Source organism: Ornithodoros turicata, unplaced genomic scaffold (genome assembly GCF_037126465.1).
Source record: "Ornithodoros turicata isolate Travis unplaced genomic scaffold, ASM3712646v1 Chromosome278, whole genome shotgun sequence".
NCBI classification, from domain to species: Eukaryota; Metazoa; Arthropoda; class Arachnida; order Ixodida; family Argasidae; genus Ornithodoros; species Ornithodoros turicata.
In genome coordinates, this window is record NW_026999350.1 from 108,465 (window position 1) to 124,402 (window position 15,938).

General features: G+C 45.5%; 1 long non-coding RNA gene across 1 annotated transcript; it reads left to right on the top strand.

Annotated features, from left to right (window-relative positions):
* The first annotated feature begins 6,585 nt into the window (after positions 1-6,585).
* LOC135373614 (uncharacterized) lies at positions 6,586-15,101 on the top strand. Its single transcript, XR_010416517.1, has 4 exons — positions 6,586-6,697; positions 8,876-9,008; positions 14,146-14,279; positions 14,656-15,101. It is a non-coding gene; the product is annotated as an uncharacterized LOC135373614 (long non-coding RNA).
* The last annotated feature ends 837 nt before the right edge of the window (positions 15,102-15,938 follow it).

Below are 15,938 nucleotides of genomic sequence, written 5' to 3' on the forward strand. Positions count from 1 at the left end.
CCCAAGAGTCGAACGAGCCATTGTAAGGTACATGGAACCGTTGCCGGTTGCGGCAAGGGATCTGAAACATTTGGCATGTCTGATTGCGGAAATAAATTTCCAAATTCGGATACCCCGGTGCCGGTTAGCCTTCGGTGGCCCCGACGGAGTTTAGGTCTGTTTCATGCAGTTCGCACTGGAATACGGGCGCCGGTCACCAGGGAACACGCAGTGCTCGGCCTAGTCGAGTGCTCCCGTCGCTGGCTTTGCTCCACTCGGATCTTCCGCAATGACCAGGGTGAGTGGCACGTTCTGTTCTATAGCCAGTTTCTTAGACCTGTACTGTCCTCTGTTGTGACTCCCCCGTAAATCATTGATTGTTTGCATGGTATGGCCCGTACAAAGAGCAATCTCCCTTAGAAGCGTTCTTATCCTGCCTTTCAGCATAGTTCGCTTCTAGTGTTCCTGTTTGTGTAAAGGAGCCTACCTCCATAGGTAGCTCTACTGCTTGATGACAATACAATTCTTTCCATTTATTTCCAGTCACTGTCTTCAGCCGTCTTAGGGTTTCAGGAGCAGGCTGAGGTCGTACCGCGCCACCTTTGCTCCCGCGTCTGGTATTTCGGCACTGCATTCTAGCCCGCAATGCCGACTGCGCGAAGGGTCAACAGCATGCTCTTCCAATACTTTTTGAACGGTCTTCCAGAACGTGTGCAAACTGTGCTCATGGTGTGGCCGACGGAGATGGGTGGCTGGCGATTCCCGGATGTGCGGCTCTTCTGTGTCGCGCTGGCTCTTGCCTCTCTTTTTGCTATCCTGCGGGATGACACCCACATGTCGTACGACCTCGCGATCTTCTACCTCCGCACGTCTATCCGGGATTTCGGAGGCTTATATGACCACACTCCGCCTCACATCGAGAGGCTCATGACCTTCTACAAGGTTGTGAAGAAATTTGCGGTTCGCCTCCGCTCACAGCTACCGGGCACGGTCTTCACCACCTGGTATGCGCGGCAGCTCTACGAGACCAATTGGGAGGTCAGCTTCCTGGTACAGAGCACCCAAGCACAGGCGAATCGGCGTTATGTGTCCTTACCCCTGATCGAGTCCGCAAGGGTGGACGTTCTGTAGATTCTTTCGCACGAGGTGCTGCCTGTGAGAAAGAGGCTTCGCCGCTTAGGATTGTCCCGGACGGATACGTGTGCCATATGCGGCGCCGTAGAAACCCATCGCTATGTGTTTTACGATTCCGTCAACGCAGCAGCCCTGTGGCGAAGAATGGCTGCACTCTGTGGGCTCCCCGGCGTTTGCTTCCACGCGGTTCGTTTTCTTGATCCGCTTCCGGTGCCGAAGCGGAAGCAGACCGCATTCATCGTCTTGGTAACCGAGCTGTGCTACCATCTGTGGTGTGCGCGAACACAGTGCGTGTACGGTGCCCAGCCCGCGAGCCTCGTGAGCTTGGTGATGACAGCCCGCATTACCCTGAAGTCTCGTCAACAGGTAGAACTTCGGACGCTCAGCAGAGACTCCTTTCGCCGCCCCTGGAGGAGCCACTACGAGCTGTTTGTTCTTGCCAACGGTAACATTGAGGGTAAGCTGTGATCCCGCCACCACACAGCGCCGTGGTCATGTTTTCGTTGGGTAGGACCCAAACTGTGGTAATTAGTTTTCTGTGCACTTCTTTTGTCTACATTACTGCCTTTGTATATGGATTATCTTTCCATGTAGTTGTGTAGTTGTGTTCCATGTAGTTGTGTAACTCTGTGTAGTGGTGCACATTTTAGGCGAGTGCGTCCACTCAGTTCATAGGTTCTTTGGTTTGCATTCTCACAGCGTTTGTTGAATGGCTTGAGTGATTGTTTTGTTTGTTGACGCATATAAACATACATTTACTCTTTCCAAGTATGGAACAGTTATAAAGTCGCATAGGAAGAAGTACAAAGAATGTCCCTCCGTAGAAACGGGCACTCGCAAGGTTCTGCTGGAGGTCAGCAAGGAGGTCCCAAATTTCATCCCCGCTCGCGGGTTCCACGCGATGCGCCTGTACTCAGGCATGCGGAAGCTTTGCCGTCCTTGCAGCCAAGAAGAACACTTTGCTTCCAAATACGCGACACCGAGGTGTCACCGATGCGGTGGCTATGGCTACCGAGCTCTTGCGAGGAACGCTGCCGGAAATGCGGAGCTGATCACTGGACTACCCGCTGTCGTGTGACTACATGTGCCAGTGTCGCCAACGACCACGCCGAGCCAGTGGAAGATGTTCCTATAGTGATATAACTTCGCAGGGCCTTGAGCAAGACGAAGCGTCAGGGATCGAACGTGCATCAAAAGAAGTCGCCTCTGCGACCTCTGAAAGAAGGAAGGAAGGAAGAGATTGGCCATTGCCCAAGGAACAGGAAGCCATTGGCAGCGATGCCTCTTCTGAAGCACTAGGGGACTCCCAACGGTGCCTCTGGGAGACCAGGTCGGTAATGACAGTGATGACTTTCACACTTGTCTGGCAATTGATGATGACGGAATAGTTGACGAGGTGCCAGATATGTCGGCGGCGTCTGATGAAGACGATGTTGTCCTAACCAAACGCGCCTACTCGTCGAGTGGGTCAGAGGAGTCAGCTGCGCTTTCGCAGAAAAATGGATGGAAAACCGTCGTCTCCAAGAAGTCCCATCACAAACGGAAGCTCAGACAGGTCACCAAGCGTCCTGAGGAACCCCGCCTCCCCTTGACTCTTGGTCACAAAAATAGTGACGTTTAATGTAAGAGGCTTGCACCAACACAGGAAGCAGTACTGGTTCTACTTCAAGAAACGCATTTTAGCAGCCGCCCAGAGGCTGGAGATTTTTGAGAATAGGATTGGCGTCACGTCAATTTTGTTTTCACCGCGGTTTCGACGATTTGTTCGCGGGCACTCTTTGGACTATGAGGGAAGAATTGTCTCAGTGGATGTGTGTGTGCGGGGACGGGATCAACGTATATCGTATCAGTGTATGCACCGACGGACTACCGTGAGAGGAATGATTTCTTTTTTTCAGATGCGCTGACCCCTACATTTGAAGAAAAATGTTTGTTCTACTGACCGATCTTTTTTGTTTGTTTATTTATTTTTTGTGCGGTGCCAGATGCGAGTTAAAGTTTGTGACTGTAGCGCCAGTGCTTTACCGCAGCAAAAGAGGGCGCTTTCACATATTACATACAAACATTCCACCACTTCGGTTTTCGTTTTCAGCGGACGACCACGAGAGTACAATACAGCAAAATATCAGGTAAATATTAAATGTGTTTATTACTTGTCTTGCGTTTTCACCTGCTTTCCTGAAAGGTTTTTCACCTGAAACGGTTATCTCACACCTTTCTCTTACAACCGTGTACAGTGAGCGCAAGCTCGCTTTAATGTAGCAAAATTACTGCCCATGAACCGGTTAAACCGGGACCGAAAAAAGTAACGGCTCCAATCCCTGTAAATGTTCCAACCGCTGACCGATTCTTTCTGTCTGTGTGTGTGCGGGGTGGAGGGTGTTCCCCCTTAGACGAACCCGAACCGAACCGATATGCCTGAACCGGTACAAGCTGATAATTTCGGTACAGCGGAGCTAAACCCGAGCCAAACCACTATGCCTGAACCCGAACCGGACCGAAAAAAATACCGGTTCCCATCCCTGATTCCTGCACGACCGGATGACATTCTGAAACAGCAATTAGAAGTTCGTTCCGTTATTTCGAGTACTTGAGAGTGCATTTGGGATTACGGAATGCCGCTCAGACATTCCAATGCTTCGTAGACTAAGTCGCACGGGATGTTCCATATTGCTTCTAATACATCGATCAACTGCTGATGGCCAATTTGGATGAGGAGCAACACACACAAACACACGCTTCCCCCACTACGGTATCGTTGTCAAGCATGCGTTAGATCACGCGTTCAACACCTGATCACCAGACGGTGCTGCTGGCCAAGCATGAAATCTGACTCTCGTCCCAGGCAGCAGACAATATTGGGCACATAATCACTGGGTGTTGGCAGTACCCGCTTTCCCACGAGTTTCACCGTATTGGTTCAAACCTGGCAACATGGGACCCACATTACCAAGTTTAAACCAGCAATGAGGAAAATGCCGCCAGTATGGGTCCCATGTTGCCGAGTTTGAACCAATATGGGAAAATGCCCCCATATTGCCCATGTGCACCCCATATGGAATAAAAATTCAGAAAATGGGATGTACCTCTATTGGTACTTGTACCAAATGCGCAGGCAGCACGGCAAGATCGGAAGTTCAAGCGTGTGAAATGCTCAAGTCAATTCGTTGTTACATCCATGAAGTTCCCGCAGATGATACACATTGTTCCAGTCAACATACCTGGCAATCCCACTGTAACATGCACTGTAACTTAACTGGCACACTTGCAATCCCAATGAATGTTTCTGACGGATGCTTGCCATTGGTGGTTCCTCGGACTGCCTGGATCATCGAGCAAGACGGCCACGGCACCTATTCTTTGTTTTTAGGACGAGGCAGTCTTTTTTAAAGCGATGCAAGGTGGATCAATCAAAATATCTGCAGAAAAAGAAAAGAAAAGATGAGAAAAATTTTATTACAGTTAGTGGTGGATATTACATCGGATAATGCGTTCTTATTACTACTCATCTTTGGCATTATCACGGAAAACTCACGCAATATCGGCTTGGCCAATGTAGGCAGCCAATATTGGTCCAATAGGGGGCCTGGTTGCACTTTTCATGTTGCACCAATATTGGCAGCTCATATGGGACCGGTATTGGCCAACCTGGCAGACCACATTGGTCCAATATTAGGCCAATATTGGAGTGCTGCCTGAGGTCTGTCCTTGGTGCTCTGACGTCATTGAACAGCTTCAGTCATATCTTCTTCTCTACGCATGTCTGAAAGAGGGCAGTTCTTTCGGCGGGTTGAATCTCCTTGTGCTCATATCGGATGTGACTTTTTTCCAAGTTCAAAAAGATTGTTCCCAACACATTCTTCAAACTTCGAGTGGCATGATTCGCGAACTCCCCCTCGGAAGCCCCCCCCCCCCTTTTTGTGCCTGGAATCGGCCACACAAAGAATCATCCAATCAAAAATAAATAATACGATATTGTTGGATAAAGACTCCTGGGCAGCAAAAAGAAAAGAATGCACTGACTGGTAATCCAGAAAATGTGTGTTCTAATCCTACAGCTTGCCATCTTTTTCAGTGACTTCCTTCTTTCACCATGAATTTCTTAGGCACTTGAGGCATTGTGTGTATTTGCCCCTTCTATATGTTCAGAACATCAATTGCCATCATACACAGTCCAACTGAAGATGGCTTGGGATGACAAAATTTGACAAAAATTGAATATTACAAGTTTTCAATGTTTTTTAAAGTTAAAAAGTAAACGTTTTAACATTACATTTTTATGCTTCATCCTTTGCATATAAGCTCCCAAAAGACAAATGGTGTATAGCCCTTCTATTGAACATATGGACGTCTACAGACAATCACGATGGAAATTGGTTTTCTGAGGCCGGAACATCGAAGCTGCCAGCTGGTCCCGCAGCTGTCTAACCTTTCAGTGACTTCCTACTTTCTTCGTCTATAGCCAACCTGCACCAACTGGCTAAAAAGAAAAAGAAACGAAAAATTGTCGTCTAAATGGAGTCAATACGAGCTCCACTTCTCTTCTATATCCTGCATGGGCCTTTTTCATAGAAAGTGTATTGAACGACATTTTTTTTTCCCTTAAGGGATAGGCCAGCCCATTTTTCCTCGTCGCCATGCCAGAAAGAACACAGTCGGGATCAGGAAGAAATAGAACAAAACGAAATTTTAACAAGAAAAGAGACGTCTAGTCAACCCTATTCAAATGTGTCTCAAATTAAGACTTTTCTGTGACGGCTTCTATTATGTATGTTCGCCCGTGTTTACAACGAGAAGGTCAACGGCATACGAAACGTCACAAGCGAGTTCATTGTCCTTCTTGCCCCATCGGCACAAGTGCAGATGGGCCATGATCTCACATCAGATGAGAAGAGGACCCAGAAGTGTTTCTCTGGCCTTCTTCGGAAAACTTGGAAGGAAAATCATATCTGATCTCTCAGTCCTGTCGTAAGCGCGCACGACTTTTAGTGTTGTCTTTGCCGTGTTACATTTTTACAGCTGCGAGCTCGGAGGGCGTACAGAGTGCCGTAATACGCGCGAGCATCAAGTGCCTAAGAAACATGACTAAGAAAAAGTGACTCGGATGAAGACGTCGTGTTGAGGGAAGTGTCCTCCACAAGTAAAACAACGAAGCCATGTACTTGAAGCAAGGTATAGAACGACAGGTGTACCTCACAAAACCACGTATCGCATAGGATATGGGAGGTTAGGATACTGTCTGAAGGGACAGGACACTGTACGGTGTTTTCCGAAGGCGTTGTTTCAGATCGTGCAACTTTTCCTGTGCAAAATTCCATAGCAGATATGATGGTGCATGGTGCATTGTGAATAACTGCCTATGAATAACACTAAATAGTAGGCACACTATAGTCTTAGTTGCTCATGTGCCATAGAAATCCAATCATCATTATCATTCTTATTATGATTGTCGGCACGCGCGCATGTGGAACATTGCATACGCTGACTGAATAGTACAGTACACCTGTTACGTGGGCGCTCGACAAAGGCAGTTCTTTTAAAATGAAGCAAGTCATCCTCGCTCTCGTATCGCTCTGCTTCTTCGGTGAGTTCTATAAAAACTTTTCAATACCCATATTTTTTTTATTGTACTGGAGTTGCATCTTCACCTACATCTACAATCGCGAAATGTTAATGTTTCATAGAAGGGTTCCTCCTGTGTGAGTTTTCCCCTCATGAGATGAAAGTAACGCGTTTACTTCCTGAAGTTGAAATCTGCATTCCATGTACGAACTGGCGCTATTGTGCAGAAACCGTGTGTTGTGTGAATTCTTAGCGCGTACCAACTGCATCCGTGCAACGTGAATCCGCGTAGATCGTTAGTACAGAACCGTTTCGTGTACGTCTGTGTAGCACCATGTGATTCACTTGAGACAACCTTGCTAAGCCTAATGGATGTTGAAGCTATCACCCTGTTACAGGTATAAAAGCGTTAGTGGGTAGAACTAGGCTAGGTTCGTGAATTTCTTCGCGCGGAGGCGCTTTGCGGTTTTGGCATCAGTTCGTGCGCCCGATCGTCGTTACCTCATCAGTAATATTGGCATGCCGTCTTGAAGAAAGCCCCGGTAAGCGCACAGTGGACGTTCACTGAGTCCTCATCTCCATTGTTATTTCGTCTTCTTTCAGTTCAAAGTATACGTTTCCATGCCCACCGAGTGTTGGCTGAAGGTAGAATCTACGTTGCCTAATGTTGAGCAAAGTTGAATGTATAATTATAACGCTGAATCAACGTTGTTTCAACTGTTTCTCGTCAATGAATAAGTAGCAAATATTTACGTTGATTCTGCAATCTTCCTTCAACACATTCTCAAGGTTTCACAAAATTTAGAACTAAGTTACCGGATAATTTCGACGTGCTTGCAGACCTGCTGAATGTCTCAAAACAAAATCATCAGAAACATTTATTCGTCTATGTTTACGAGAGAAGCGTGCCACAATTCCAGCTTGACTTGTATACACGTACCTCACCTGCAGCCATGTATCATCTGCTTCGGAGATCGACTATTAGAGACCGTGAACGGGCGGGGCGAACTAAAAAAGCAAAGACAGAAAAAAGAAGGCGCCCCCTCAGCATTGGCGAGGCACATAACGTTGCCGACGATGCAGCCGAGGAGAGCGGGGTTTCTCACCTACGTGATTGCAAAGCTGTTTGGCATTTCAGGATTGCACCCGTATATGTTGTGTGAAAGTGTGTCTTAGGGTTTTAATCGTAACTTCTAGAGTTGGGACAACCGAATCCTTGAGTCCTTAGCAGTAATTTGTGATTCGGGAATCCGAATACGAGTGCCCAAAACTGCGAATCGAGTCTTTTGAATGCACAAACAGCGTTTGTTTGTTTGTTCGTTTGTCTGTCTGTCTGTCTGTTAAATTTCGCGCCTCCGGAGTCCACCGAAAGCCTGATTGGCCGGCGGGTGGGCCAAGCCCGTGCAGAATGAGACAACAGACGGACAGCTTCTGCGTTTTCATTGTACATGAATCGCCTCATAAGCAACTACATGAGGCTGTTATGCGTCTCATTCAGAGCCTGAGTCAGAGCCACAATCTGCATTCTGTATGGCTGGGATATATGCGCATGGTCCGTGTCACAAAATTCAGCACAAAATTCGACATGGAAGCACAAACACACAACAAAAAAAACGCAATGTTATTTTTAATGAACATGATGGGAATTGATGTTATGAGGCCTGAACACATAGAAAGGACAAATACGCGCAAAGCATCAAGTGCCTAAGAAATCAATGATGAAAGAAGGAAATCACTGAACAGGAATTCGGGTTCGAGTCCTACAGCTGGCTAACCTTTTCAGTGACTTCCTTCTCTTATCGTTCTTTGTAATTGTTTATAGGTCTAGCGCGAAGGTCGTTTATAGATTTCAGGTCGTTTAGATTTACAGCCCATTCACATATCACTCTTTCCGTAACATGAACGCAACGGTTCCAAAAGTGCGTTAAACTAATCCAATCTGATTTAAGAACTCAATACCATTGAATCCTGATTGTTTAAAATGTACTAGAGGCCAATGCAGTGGACTTGCTACATTTCCACAATATGAAAGGTAAACGAACCTTAGACAATTAAAGCATTCTGGGCATGGCACTGCATCTCTACTGCTGATGAGTGTGCGCAACAAGAGAAGCAAAAAAAAAAAAGAAATTGTAGGCAAATGCAGAGTGCTGCTTCCTATTTCGAAGCGTACGAATATACCCGGTTACAATATTTCCAGGCTTCATTGCGCCACAGTGCGAGAAAGAAAACATGGCGCAGATATTTTCTGAAGCTGACGCTGAATGTAATGCAAGATACAGACAGCAATACAGACTCGCTACAGATTTGGTTCCCGCTACGACAAGATGCTGGTAAGTTTTACCTCCCATTGAAGCAAGGGCTCCGAAGCAGCCTCGTGCGTTTTACGGTGGGAGCTGTTATTTTTCAGAGCTATACTGCTAATCGCTTGATCCGCTCTGCAGTGCGCAAAACGACCGTGAAACGGATGAGGGCGAAACGGCTTGGCCGCGGCGGAGAGCAATACAAGCAAGTCCCCGCAGGCACTGTTGCAATACGGCCACGTACCCACATGCGCCAAAAGCACACGGTAGCGCGTATGCGGAGTGGGAAATTCTTGCCGCAGTGCGGAAGAAGCCGCCTCCGCGTCCCGCTTTTCCTCGACCACGTGGTTTCTAGCGGCATGCCGCGCATCATCGCCCATTCAGATGGTCAACAGAGATTGTAGCACGCTGTTTTCTTTCGGTCACCCACGCAGTCTGCAGTACGTTGACAGCGTCGTCAGCGTCGAGTACCCACATCGTCTTGAGTACCCACATGCGGTAGAGGTGTGCGCAACCGCCTGCCGCGAGCTTGCATTCCGTCCCATCTATACTGCCTCCGCTCGCGGCCCTCCACAGCGAGAGCTTACGCTTCTGAGAGCGTCGACAAACCGGAGAACGACAGCGAAGTCGAGCTATTGTTCGTAGTGAACGTTTCCGTTCCTACATCTGAGCATTTGCGAAATCAACATCCCAGACGCAAGAGACGCAGGCTTCGGGTTCACTCGTTGTGGCGGTAGCGCATTCTTTTCTTGTGAACAATACTGAGATAACTAAAATATTAGATTCCGAGCGACATAAAAGACTGAAAGCAAAACATTCCGCGACAATGTGACAACAGAGCAAGGCTTTGGATAAGCTGGTGCTCTGGCGCCTGGCTATATCGAATTATCGAAAAGTATTCACTATTCGTGCGTTTTCATATAAAATGTGCCGTCACGCCCAAAGCATGCGCTTTTATGCATATTTATGTTATAAGCATAGTACCCTTTAAATCGGCTTCAAGCCTGGGCGAAAATTGGTTGTTCCATCGTCCACGTACGGAAGCAAATACAAGATGTCATTGGATTATAATGAAAAAACTACGCCACCTAGAATCATACGGTCAACGGCACTTGTTCTCACTTGGTTTTGCCACCTTCCTAATGTGAATGTCAAGCATCGTAAGTCTAATTATGTAAACATTTGCGAACAGAACTCGGAATATTGCCAAGTAAAGGTCCCTGTCTTACCACACCAATACGAAGAACGTGCCGAATTCACTCAAATTTGTGATAATTGACAGCGATATTCACAAACTATCCCTTCGAAAAAAAAAAAAAAACGAAGCACCCGACCATAACGCGCTACGACTTCTTGAGCGCAATTGCTTTCAGTCCGACGAAAGGAGGTTCCAAATCCAACCCACTCGGGCATCGCAGAAAGAGATGACAAATACATGGCTTATCGCGTCCTGCTTCCGCTGAGATCAGGTTTTCCCTCTCCCAATTTCATGCATCATTATTTTTGTAACGTAATGCAAAGTGGATCAGTTAGAATAATTTGAATTGAATTAGCACATCAAGCAGCTCTCCCGCGTCTCTAAAATAATGCTTTTCTCAGTGATCTCTATGTATAAAGGCTGGATCGCGCATGGGAGAGGTGCTCGGGGAGGGGGGGGGAGAGGCGTGCATTCGGGCCGCCATGTTGGGAGGCCCTAAAGCGCAGTGTGTGCCCATAGAAAACAACGGGAGGCAACGGAGATTGTGAATATTTATTGCTCTGCAGGCGTTGATCGTTGTTTGTCATCGCACAATTTTGTAAGGTGCCAGTATACTGATTTATCCTACCAGTGTTTCACGGGTGTCCTGCCGTTCGATTCTTAATTACGTTATGTTTTGCATTCCGAAACTAGACCGTCACTGCAGTGCAGCGCTGGGGATTGTACTACAGCTCGTTTCCCAGCCAATATTTCAACAAGAAACGATATGAGGTTAACAACAACCATGTATGTAATATCAAGTGCTGCGTTCTGGACAAAAATCGTACCACAAAGAACGGTCCGGGAAAAGATATACTCGCATGGCAGAAAGAGATCGCTCTGTAGAATCACAGCCGTTGTTTTAGCCGTGGATGGGTTTAGTATGGTTTATATCAAGCATCGCCGCAGAAAGTGTCTTTTAGTGAACGACAGCGGTGCTTTGCCTCGCAAATATGAACACACCGAAGTAGCCCAAATAATTACTTCACGCAATTAGATCACGCTCGTTAGGACAGTTAATCAGGTAGTGATGTAAGCTTAATCAATTAAGTTACTTAAAAGTGGTAACAATTCCATGAGACACAGGACTTGTCTCTTTTTGAAGTACAGCCCTTCTATGTTTGTTTGTTTCTTCCTTCATTTGTTCTGATTATTTGCAGGCGCGGTTGTGCCAAACTGAATGTCCTTCTCGAGTACTCACAGGCTTTTGTTGAATACAACTGCAGATTGAGCAAAGCTGCTTAGGGACGGGAGCCTGTTATCCAGTGCTGACTATGTCATGCTTGTTATGTGGAGCACGTTCCAAAAAATGCAGCTGCACATCTGAAACTCCAATCAGTATCATCGTCATCTAAAAGGGAGCGTCGTAGCACCGTTGTGAGACCAGACACACATTCTGAACATCTTCTATGGCACCTTCCGCAGTTTGCACAATTTTGTTCAGCATCGAAGCTTCTCATAGGAACCACTTTGCATTAACTGTGCCTCCCATCTTACATTTTGATGTGCAAGGGTCCTACACTTGCACTACACACGTATGGTCTGCAAATTGCAACAGGACGATTTGGAGCTTGAAACAGTAGTGATTTTGTCATTTTGGCCCTCGTGTACCCCGTCTGTGAAACGTAAACAAAAAAAGTCCACGATATGGTTTTGTAAAGATCACTGATGATGAGTAAAGAGTATACAAGTTCAAGTTTATTCAACATTTTATATCATTCATTATATTATTCAACATTTTATATCAAGTTTATACAACATCAAGTTTATTCAAGTTCAACATTTATTTCTTGCACTTGTGTTTCAAGATACAATGAACGTGCGGGGAGGTCGCAAAATACTACATTTATTGTTTTGTGACCTTGCTACAATGACAATATATATTTTAGGAATGTCAATGGACAGGTACACTCTCTAAATTTGTAGCAATCAATTATAGATTGGAATGAGCAATAGCAACTTGCCTCCTGATATTTTCTCATATATGCTGAATTTTAAATTTAATGTTATCAAATATGTGATAATATAATGATATATATAATAATAATAATATATAAGAGTATAATATGTGATAAATGAATGAATTATAAAATTCTCAAGAAATAATTTTCTTCTGATAGCATATATGTGCATGCCTATTAACTGAAACAATTATCACAGTTCCCTGACAAGTTTTAATTTCTGAGAGTACTGTAGAGGCGGCTTAGATCTACAACAGTTAATACAAGGTATTATATACTGTGAATACCTTTAAAAATCCCATGTGACACACATGCTTTTACTTTCTGGAGGTGCTGTGGTAATCAAAGTTCGTGGGCACTACGCAGGTTCTGCACCCATTTCTTCAGTATGTCGAGGCAGCTGTGAAGCAACCTGTATTGATGATGATTATTACAATTTGTATGGTGCACCGGCAACAAAGGTCATAATACATCAGAACATTGGTTTGGATGCAAATAGTTAAAAATGAATAAGTAGTTTAAGAAATGCATTGGACAAATGTTAAAGCATCAGCTTAAAACAGGGTTTACAATCCCTGTATCTTCTAAAAATTGAAAATATTAAAAACTATTATAATAAGAATATGGGTAAGTCTTCTAAAAAGGATTATAGTTATTATATTCCTGGGTGAAGGAGCCTAAGGTGTATAAGGTGTGTTTTTGACGTGAACATTTCTGACGTGATAAGAAAATGTACAAAATTGAGAGAGGCTAACCACAGTGCGTGCACTGAGGTGGTTCCTTCCTGTGAACTAGAAACCCGTGGATGAGGAACATAATACTACCTGTACACTCAGTCGCATTACACTTCATAGACGATCCTCTGGGTAGCCCCATGAGGAAATCTGTATTGAGAGACCACTTTTGCCTTAAAAACTGCTACAAAGAGCACGACACGCTACAAATTATTATTATCGCAACAACCGGACGATATAGCCCAGACACAAAGGCGGTATTCAAGTCGTGCCACTCCACCGTTACGTAGGATTCTTTGTCACAAATCAAACCAAGGCACAAAACAATACCAATACATGAAAAAGGGTGACAATCTTGGTCTCATTATAACGTAATACCGAATCTGTGCGCGAAGGTAATTCAAAGAAATGAATGTGCACTTGCTTCCGTAGAGAGCACCGTGTACCATGCTACCAATGCATGCAGAAGAGCGCTCGAGTGTTCGCACATATATTGATGGCAACACTACCAGTGTAGTGTCACACGTTCTCTCAAGCGCATTATGAACTCAAAATGTATTTGCCGCCGGGTAAAATACACGTGTGTTCGATAAAACCCCGGAAGAGCGATCAAACAACCTGCGTCCAGTGCTCGTTTTGGGCAAAAAAACTTCATAATTGTCAACTAAATATACAGAATGGACACCTATTTATTCCTTGATAATAATGACTCACTTGTATAAATTTAGGCCCTGTATCCTTGCCAGTACGGTTGGTACGACCGTAATTGCAACAAGTTACCATGATCGCTGCGGCGGCTGTTGTGGGTACAGTAAGATGGCGGCCGGTTTCTTCACGCTCGCGCTCCCTATCCGCGATCCAGCCTTTTACAATCGACATCAGTGGGGTTTCTAGAACAATCGTCGTCTTCTGATCTTTGTTCTTTATCCGCCCTTTTTTTTTTAAATATACCACAAGAAGCTCTACAGCGCGATGCCCCTTGTTAGGCCTCTTGTCCATTTAACAGTGTTAAAATACTGATGTTGGTTGGTATATCTTCATTACTTTTCATCGTACCGATGTGCAGTGTGACTAAGTACTGGAGTTTATATATCTTTGCATTTAGGTGCATTGGTGAAACACGTTGCAGTTGTGTTGTATGCGTACTGTGTATTTCTTACCCGCAAGATTTATGGCTCCGCGGCACTACAACCGTCGGCAAATAACTGATTTCGTTTTTATACTATCTTTTCCAGCATGTTGGAGTACGGCAAGGACTGCGTTCCCTTACGACTCAGAGAAAAACGATGCGATCAACTGATCTTCACACATTTTAAGGAAATAAGGAGCAAGCAAATAGTGGCGGAAGGTGCATCCTTGAACTTCAACTGTGAGTACATCGGTAGCCAGATTGCTGGGCGCATAATGTGACCTTCATATACCGCCTTCATGATGTCGGCGATGAAGATATCCACATTTTAGAATTAGTGTCACTTAACACCAGCACTCTACTTCATGAGAAAAAAGAAAAGAAAGATATTCAACTGAATTTTGAACAAGGGACCCTAGGATCTGCGATTGGATAGAAAAAAAATCGATAAGCCTTAAAGGAGGTACGAATTCCTATCTGCAGCTATTTAGTTACGGGTGTACTAAGTGTAATAGTGATCTTCTACACATCGTAATTCTATATACAAGTTCTTGTTCAATACTTCTCCTTCATAACGGGTGCAGCGTTAATACAAAAACGTTATTTTTTCTGACAGAGGCGACTAGACGTACCGCCATCACGATACCTCTATCCCTTGCTACGTATTTGAAGAATTGTAGCACCCAATCAGACGCAAGCGTGGAGGTACACACAACGTCGTCTGCTCTAGTCTATCGGAGAGCAGTGTAGAAGCAGCAAGAAAGAGCGACAAACTTACGCGGGTTGGTAATATGGCCTAAAATGCTGGACAGAAAACCAACCTGGGACTGTGCGATATACTTCTGCACGTCATTCGTTTGACGCGCCTTGTTTTCTATGATGTGGTGCAATTCACTTTCTTTCCGCCTCTGACGGCGACGTGGACAGCACGCAGCAAGCATTTCGTCCTCAAAGCACGCGGGCACCTTTCCTTCTTTTTTGGGATAAACCCTCAAATATGAAGGTAAGAAATGTTCACGTTGAAACACAGTGGTGGACAGAACGATCTTGGAACCGGGCCGAGGTAACCACGATCGCATTGGTTGTATACAGACCCATCGGAATCATCTATATAGAGACCGTGTCACAGCCAACATGCCAGCGGGTCAGCTTGGTAGAGTTCATAACTCCTGTAATGAACGGTAAAAAAATTACCCAGTTTGACGGTTCCTTGCTCTTCGTTAGTCGCTGCGGTGTAGCATACCATCCCATACAACGGCGTAAGTCTTTGTTCCCATCGATGTAGCCACGACGCACGTAAATACTGAAACGTGGGTATTGTGCCAGTGGTACCTGTGCACCTTCGTCGGTACTATGACTGTCTAGTTTTCAGAAAACTCAAAAGAAGACACAGGTTGCTGGGTTTCACTGCACCTTTATTAGTAGCATAACTTCCCCCTGAAGCTTTCTGCCATAGTCGAGAGTGTCATACTCATCCAATCTAATTCCTAAGAGACGTAGACGAGGCCGCTTATCGGCGCCACGAGCTTCACTGCCCCACCAGACTCCCATCTGGCAACCTGGATCTCTTCGTCGTTTGGTAATCCTAGAGTTTCCGTTCTAAGGCCCTCGGTACCGGGACAGTTGCACAATCCAGTAAGACACGCATCTAGTCTTCCATCACAGACACACATGGTTTACGATGCCGTGCTCTGACCGCTCGCCTTCGCTTTTGTTTGTTGCAATAGCTGTCGTCAACTCGAAACTTTCAGAATACGAACACGTACGCTCTTCTATGAACAATCTGATCCTCTCCTATTTGCTGTAGCTGAGGCTCTTATCCGGACATTTGTCATTGCATTTTGCGGACGCTTCGAGGATCGAGCCTGTCAGGTACCTGTTCGCCTTTGCGACTTTTAC